Source organism: Sus scrofa, chromosome 7, assembly GCF_000003025.6.
Source record: "Sus scrofa isolate TJ Tabasco breed Duroc chromosome 7, Sscrofa11.1, whole genome shotgun sequence".
Classification (NCBI taxonomy): Eukaryota; Metazoa; Chordata; class Mammalia; order Artiodactyla; family Suidae; genus Sus; species Sus scrofa.
The window spans coordinates 22,302,724-22,311,178 of NC_010449.5; the positions used below are offsets into that span (position 1 = coordinate 22,302,724).

Below are 8,455 nucleotides of genomic sequence, written 5' to 3' on the forward strand. Positions count from 1 at the left end.
AGATGGCAGCACTCAACCATCGTAATCCACGAGTGTGCCTGCCTGTGCACAGAGGCACATGTGCATGTGCCAGGGCTGCGTGGGCACATTTGCTGTAATGAGAGGCAATTTTAGAGTGGTAGCCGACCCTGTCCGGTGTCTGAGATGATTAACAGAGTACAGCATCCCTAGAAACAAGACAGATGGGCAGCCAACAAGCATATATCACTGTCTACACAATAAGAAGAAATCAAGGAAAGATAATCAGGAGAAAGAGGGCAGCCTCAATTAAAAATAAAATCTCAGTACCTTGCTCAATTTCTGATCCTGAACCAGTTTTCAGACCTAGAATGATTTTAAAGGAGAAGCCAAGTCCTGAGAAAGTAGGACCCTGCCGCTCCACTGAAAATACAAAGAATATAATCCCCCCATTTCTTTCCTAAAGGGATTTATGACCATTTACTCAATAAATATAAACTGGAGAAAGAGAAATACCCTCATATTTCAGGGACTGTTGGAAACAAAGTGCAAGTTGATATTGATACAGAAAGACCCAAAGTGATCTTATGGCCCCCCTGTTAAAACGGACGTAAGGGGGGCCAGGTAACATAAAGAATTGTGGCTCAGGTCTGGTTCACAGTGCGTCCACGAAGACCATGAATCCATCTGGTGGAAGTTTCTTTTGTTCCAAAACGTATAATTAGAATTTAAAAAAAGCTTGAAATGAACTACAACATATGTAAACAATAGATTTCTCTGAGCGTGAGACTTTAGAAAATTTCCAAGTTATTATCTTTTGGTTTTTCTGCCTTTCCTTGAGCTCGTGTTGCATCTATACATTTGAAACAGTGGTTTTTCTAAAGGAAATATTTGTATTCTGAATGTTTCAGGGAACAAAATATTATAACATTCTTAGGTTAAAAACAAACAAACAAACAAAAACAGCGTGTGACTTGGGTGGGGGTGGGTTAGGTGGCTTGCGAAGCATAAGAAAGGTCAGCAGAGCGAGCGCCAAGTGGAGAGAATGGGGATGCAAGAAAGCAGAATCACTGAGAAGGGAAGTCCGCGGGAATCCGGAAGCAAGGAAAGGCACTAGTTTCTTACGGAGTACACACTCCTAAGTGGATTGCTTCCCGCCTTTGTGGAACCGACTTAATTTTTTTTTTCATTCAAATGCTTTCATTTTCATTCAAATACTCCATTCAAAAAACAGTCTGAATTTAGAAAAGCCTTGAGAATCTGAGCGGAAATCAGGATAGAACTGCGACTTTCACCCCGGGCAGCATCTCTGTGTTGTGGAGGAAAGGGCTGCAGATTGGCTAATACCAGGGATGGCTTGATTGCTCATTTTTGGGAGCCCCATATTGGAAAGTGTCATTTTATTCATAACATTTACTACTTTTAACAAAAATATGATCTTTATCTGTGAAAGTATATGCACTTATACCTTCCTAAACGCCTCGCATTTGTAGCTCCAGTGGCGCAATCGGTTAGCGCGCGGTACTTATAAGACAGTACGCTTGTGAGCGATGCCGAGGTTGTGAGTTCGAGCCTCACCTGGAGCAGGTTTTTACTCCTTTCTAACCTGTACAATGAGACAGGTTCAATTTGACATTCTCCCAAAGAGACCAACTGTTGTGATTTACATCATAGAGCTCAGCTGTGGTTTATCTTAAAATTCTCTGCTTACGGTCGTGCATAACAAATACCATCCTGCAAAAGAAAAAAACCCCACAAATACCATCCTGTGGGTTTTGGTGCCTACCTTCTGCCAACACTGGCAATTCAGCGTTTGACAGTTGACGAGACGACAGTATCCAATTCAACTACGTCTGGTTTGTCAATGATGTGAAATGTGGACGATCTTGGTTTATTGTAAGTATTTCAGTGGAAAATTTCCTGTCCTTCAACCTGCTTTCCTCAGTTTCTTCACTCCTCCGGGCTTCCTCTAGGATGCTTATTACTCTAAGTCCACGCTGTCTGTAGATATATGAGAGACAGTTGTTTAGTCTCAGAATAGTCTCAGAGTTGAGCCGGGAGCCTATGGGTAGGCCACTTTATCTCACCCCTTGGATCTTAAACATTATCAGTCACCCGAGACATAGACATAGAGCTCTACTTGGAGCACCTACTTTCTTCCTGGCCCCACCCTGTGATGCCCACCACAGAAATGGGAGTTCAAAACAAGGCTCACAGATAAATTTAGATTATCTTTGGTAACGAAGTGATAATGGTTAATTTACTTACCAAGATATATAATGGACATATCAATAGAGGCTATTCACAGTGTTGTTTTTAGTGTTAAATGAGATAATAAATCATTGATTGATGGATGGCCACAAATTCTTCCCTTTATGCATGACCTTCTTCAGTGTGATTGTGTAGCAGCTACTAGCAAAAGATGGAGTCTATTTCCCTCCCCCTTGTATGCTGACCCTGTGATCTGACCTGTAGGATGCTGTGGTAATGCTATTGTGGAAGTGATGTTGTGGGAGCTCCAAGATGAGTCTTAAGAGCCTTACAACTTCTCCTCTTGCCCTCTGGGGACCTTGAGACACCATGTGAAGAAATCATATCTAACCCGTCCTAGAGGATGGAGGATCATGTGGAGAGAGAGTCCCTGTCATCTTAGCCTTTCCAGTTGACACCCCAGACTGTGAGTGGGAATATTTTGGACCATCTAGTTGCAGTCAAGCTGCCAGGTAACTGCAATCAATGAGTGATCACAAGCAAAACCAGCAAAAGAACTGCCTGGTTGAGCACAGCCAAAGTTGTTGAACTGCAGAATTGCAAGCAAAATAAATAATCATTGTTTTAAGCCATTAAATTTGGGTTAAGTTTGTTACAAAGATGTAGATGACCGAGTAAAGCATTTAGTGCATAATTAGAATCTATAACAAGCAAACAGATTGATTTAGTAAGTAAAAATTACAAAGAAAGTCCAAGCCCAGACATTGTCACTGCTAAATTCTACCAAACATTTTTTAAAAAATTGATATTAATTCTTCACAGACACTTTTTAAAATTGGAAAAGAAGGCCATTATTACCCTAATGGTAAAACCAGACAGACATCATGAAATAAGAAAACCGTAGCCCAATATCTCTTATAAACTTGGACAGAAAAATACTCAACAAAATACTAACAAAATCCAGCAACATATGAACAGGGATTACAAAAGGCATGAAGAAACATTTGGGGGTAATGTCTCTGTTTATGATCTTTATTGCAGTGACGGTTTCATGAATTATACATATGTCAAATTTATACACATGTTTAAATATATGCAATGTATTCTAAGAAAATTATGCCTCAATGAAGCTATTTAAGAGGTACATTCATTGGGAAAAAACTCATTATGGCATTCTGCAAGAGTAGTTGTGGATTTTTTTCTTTACCCTTTTTTCTTTTTTCCCTCTACTGTCAAAGAGTTTTGTCTGATTAGATTTATTTCTTTGAACGTTTTGAAGAAGTCCCTGGTAAACCAAAGGACAGGGAATTTTCTCTGTCGGAAGATTTGACAACTAATTCAAAATATGCCATAGTTTAAGACCATTCAAAATTGCTATTCCTTCTTGAATCTAATTTGATACGTCATATTTTTCTATTAATTTGTCCATTTCATCGAAATATTCAAATGTATTTGGCCAGATTCTTTCGACTTCTGCAGAAGCGTCTCCCTCCTTGTCCTAATTTGCCTGGCTTATCTCTTCTCATTGTTTCAGTTCTCTGTTTTAACTCTGGTTCCTTAGCTATTGCTGAAAGTCTAATTCATCGTGCGATATGCGGGGACCCCGCGGCTGGTCTTTGCAGAGGTAGGAGAAAGTCCCCGCGTCTCGTGCGAGGAATTAGGAGCAGGTTTCATGACGTTGTTTCTCTAGCTCCTCTAAAATGTGGCAAGCTTTACTTTCGAAAGGGGGCGACATTTAAACTGACTTCAAAAAGAAAAATCTCTCAACAAACAGACGCTTTTTCACTGTCAAATTACTGAGCTCCAACCGAAGACCAGTAGAAGACTGAGAGTCATCGTAAGCTAAAATAACCGAGACGTCCCGGCACTCCCTGACCAGATGAGCAAAATTCCTTCCATTTGTGCCATGTAGTACCCATCTCACTCACTGGGCCCGCCCAACCCACTAGAAGAGGGTCCAAAAGACTACGGGTGGTGCTGTGTCTGCCGGACCTAGTAAGAGCGGCTTGACGAAGGGAGTTGGCGCCAACACCCTTTATTGACTCAAACGCACGAGAAGGGAGATCTCCGGGATGCTCGGAGGCTACGATTCCCTACGATGTGGGAATCGGAGTGCTGGGACCCTGATGCCACGGAAAGGCAGAGGCTACGATTCCCTTCGATGTGGGAATCGGAGTGCTGGGACCCTGATGCCAGGGAAAGGCAAATCCGAGTGTTTAAAAACGAAGTTGCAACCACGAAGGGATTCGAACCCTCAATCTTCTGATCCGAAGTCAGACGCCTTATCCATTAGGCCACGTGGTCCTCTGGACTTCCAACTCTGAAAAATGTTACAAGTGTTTAGAATCTGGGTTATTTCTACAATACAATACAGTCTATAAAAAGACATCCCCAATAATCTTATTTTAAAGTTGGTGACATTGATACAAAAGCCAAGAAATTATGGTAAGAGACTAAGGCAAAATAGAAATTCCTATTTTCTCCAAACTCCTGCTCTAAGCTTCATACCAAATTTCCTTTCGGAGCCAAATTTTATACTTCCCTTGTGATGCCTCTCATAAGAAGATGATATCCAGAAGGTGGAAAAGAATGTGCAACCATGTAAAAATTTTGCCCAATAAATTTGAAATCTTAAATTCTGCAAAAAAATCAATTGTTAAATGTGATTGATAAAGAAATAGCAAATACGAATAATAGTCCTAAACCATTAAAGGTATTGAATAAATGGTCAACTTTTTCCCACAGAGAAAACTCCAAATCCAGATATTTTAATCTGAAATTCTATGACAGTCCAGGGAAAATAATTTCAACTGGACACAAACACTTAAAATATAGTAACAAATATCTCATTTTATAAGTCTGCTTTCATCTTAATATCAAAACCAGAATGTCAAGAAATTAAAGGAAAAATTTATGTTCACCTCAGTATAGGCAGAAAAAGCATTTAATAAATTTCAGTGTCCACTAATGACACAACAATCTGAAAATAGTAGGAAATTCTTTAACCTGATTTTAAAACAAAAATAATCTTCAGAAAGCATAATACTTAAATACAAACAATTCAAAACATTCTATTTGAGATTGGGAACAGATGGAGTTTCCACTTCTATTCCCTACCAGACAAAAGGAAAGTAAAAATGATGTAATGCCTAGAAAGGAAGAAACATAATTGTTTTTAAAAACAGATTATATGTGTACAAAGATCAACTGAACAAAAATAAATTATTATAATTAGGGTCAGAAATTTAACACATTTTCATGACAGGTATAAAAATTTTTAAAAACAATTATATGCAATAAAGAAAAATCTAGAAATCACCCCAAATGACTTATTAACATGGTACTATTTCAATAATAAGAAAACATTCCAAAACAAATACAACATGGATATATCTATAGAAACTACAAACTAAGCATACTAAAATAATCTTTTTTTTTTTTTAAATGGATACATATATAAGTAGTAAAGCTAATAAGCAAAAGCAAGGGAATGATGATCACAAGCGTTATTGCAGTGGTTATTTCAGGTGAGAGGGATGTAAAGTGGAATGGGGCAAGTGGAACTTCTAAAATAATGGCAATGTTCTCGTTCCTAATTTGTGGCTTTGTTTTTCTTTTTAAAGTAAACATTTTTTTAAAAAAATTGAAGTGTAACAAACATGCAGGAAAGTGCTCAAACACAAGAATATATAGAATACTTATATTAATGTAGACGTATGTCTGAATATATATATGTACATATAAATGCATATATCACTGAATATTTACAAAGAGGACATATGCATGAACCCTCATTCAGATCTTTTGTTACAATTTATTGCCACTATTTCCATCCAATGGGATCCAGAATTGTTTTGTCAAGAAATTGAACATTACCAGCACACCAGAAGCTCCTCTCACGTGCTTCCTCTTCACATTCTTCATAAGGGTCACCACTCTTTTGATTTCTGATATCATCTATTAGTTTTGCATATTTTAGTAACATATAAATAGAATTATACAACATGTACTCTTTTATAAGCCTGGCTACGTTTGTGCAGAGCTGTGAGATTCATCTATGTTGTTGCATTTAATAATGTTATTTTTGTTATATGTATATATATAGTTCTATTGCATGAATATGTCAAAATTTATCCATTCTAGTGGTAGATGTACGGGTTGTTTCCAGTTTGGGGATATCATGAACAAGGCTATTAGGAACACTTTTGTTAAGGCTTTTTTGTGGACTTGTGCACAAATTTGTATTGAGTATTATAATTAAGAGGTTAACTCCATTTTCGATATTTACCGACAGCTTTCACACTCAGCACTCTCACTCACATCTAAGCCAGACTATGAAAAAGTGCTTATGCTCCCTCTCTTGGCATGGGAGGGAAGATCAAAGCACTCTGGTCCTGGTTCTTACTCAGGAATCTTCACTCCTGGCCTACACTCTAATCTAATAAAAGCCAAAGATTTTATTGTTCTTCCTTGCTCTTTCAAGTCATTTTTGGACTTACCTGAGAACTTCTCCTGCTATCCCCAGAAAGCTTCATTATGTGAGTAATATTTTCATATCCTCCCGGTGAATGTGTAGCATTATCAGTCTTTCCAGCTCTATCATTTGGATGTGGTGACCATTTCACTTCAGCTGAGTGATTGCATGACAGATGTGTACTAAGGAGAAGACTTACCGAGTCACAGCAAGAATGTTTAACTTTACTACAAACACTTTTGAAAGCAGCATATGTGATTTCCATATATCTGTAATTAGATATAAAAGAAATGAACAAACTGAAAATGGGGGAAAAATATGACAAACCAGATAAAAAGATAGACGAAAGGTAATTATGCATACCCTAACAAACTCAGTTGCTGAACACGTCTCTATTTCAACACTGTAAAAATGCTAGTGCCACTTGGGCTAATGGAGTTTTTTAAAATGTTGATTCAGGTCTTCTTTTATGTACAGAAAGGTTTTTTTAAATTGAAGTATAATTGATCTACGACAATTAGTTCCAGTTACACTATACAGTGATTTGATATTTCTATTACAAAATGATTACCATAACTCTAGTTGCCATCTGTCACCATACAGATATTATAATATTATTGAATGTATTCTCCATGCTGTACACTTCACCTCCATGATTCATTTATTTTGTAACTATTTCACTCATCTCTCCACTCTCCTCCCTTGGCAACCATTTGTTTATTCACCGTGTCTATAAGTCTGTTTCCATTTTGTTATGTTTGATCATTTCTTTTTTTTTTAGATTTCACATATAAGTGGAAATTATATGGTATTTGTCTTTGACTTATTTCACTTAGCATAATAGCCTCCAGATCCTTCCATGCTGTTGCAAATGGCAAGAATATGCATATCCAGCACCTCTCTCAGCCCTGCTGAGACAACCATGCCCTCATGGAGGTGAGGAGGTTTATTTCCCCAGAAAAGGACCCTTGTAGTTTCACTTGCCTTTTTGTGATGGGAAGAAGAGAATCCTGAAGGTTGAAGCTTATTTCCTAGAGTTCTGCCTTTTGGGGGGTTGGAGTGGGCGTTAGCGCAGTTGTAAATCAGGACAATTTCTTCATCCTCTCCTCTGGGCTAAAGAGATGTGCACCAAAAAGAGAGCACACAAAGAGGCCCCACTGGGACTTGAACCCAGGATCTCCTGTTTACAAGACAGGTGCTTTAACCAACTAAGCCATGGAGCCACACAAATGCTGTCTTTTCAAAGTAACTTTTATTTAATTCATCATTTTTTCTTTTTGAGAAACATCCAGATCTGTTTTTCCTACTTCATTCATATACAAGTAATTTGTGTGCTTATCAGTAACTTCTAAACAGAGTTTGATAATGCAATGATTACTATGCCTCACAGGAACACAGAAGCTAAAATGAGACCATACACCCCAAGGGCAGACTTCTGAGTGAAAATATTATAGTACCTTACATTTCTATAGCCTTTAGAATTTGCCAAAAGCTTCTAAATTTACTTCCTCTTTGAACATCAATGACAACCCCAAAGCTGAGCGTATTATTATCATCCCTATTTTATTTTCAACCCCCCGCCCCCCAAATTGAAGGACCTGTTCAGATTTGCTCAGATAGTGAGCTTACTTTCTGATGCTAATTCAATCTCATTGTCAGGAGAGCATTTTTCCAGTTCTACAGAAACAATCTCAAGAATCTTAAGAAAGAATCCTCTAACAAAGATACACTCTTACTCATGCTATCTGTCCATCACGACTGCACAGAGGATGATGGAGCCACCTCTACCTGAAACACTGATGGTCTCTTGAC

At 38.1% G+C, this 8,455-nt stretch overlaps 3 non-coding genes across 3 annotated transcripts; 1 reads left to right on the top strand and 2 right to left on the bottom strand.

Annotated features, from left to right (window-relative positions):
- Nucleotides 1,451-1,544, top strand: TRNAI-UAU. Its single transcript has 2 exons — nucleotides 1,451-1,488; nucleotides 1,509-1,544. It is a non-coding gene; the product is annotated as a tRNA-Ile (tRNA).
- TRNAR-UCG lies at nucleotides 4,401-4,473 on the bottom strand. Its single transcript has one exon. It is a non-coding gene; the product is annotated as a tRNA-Arg (tRNA).
- Nucleotides 7,793-7,866, bottom strand: TRNAT-UGU. The gene has a single exon. It is a non-coding gene; the product is annotated as a tRNA-Thr (tRNA).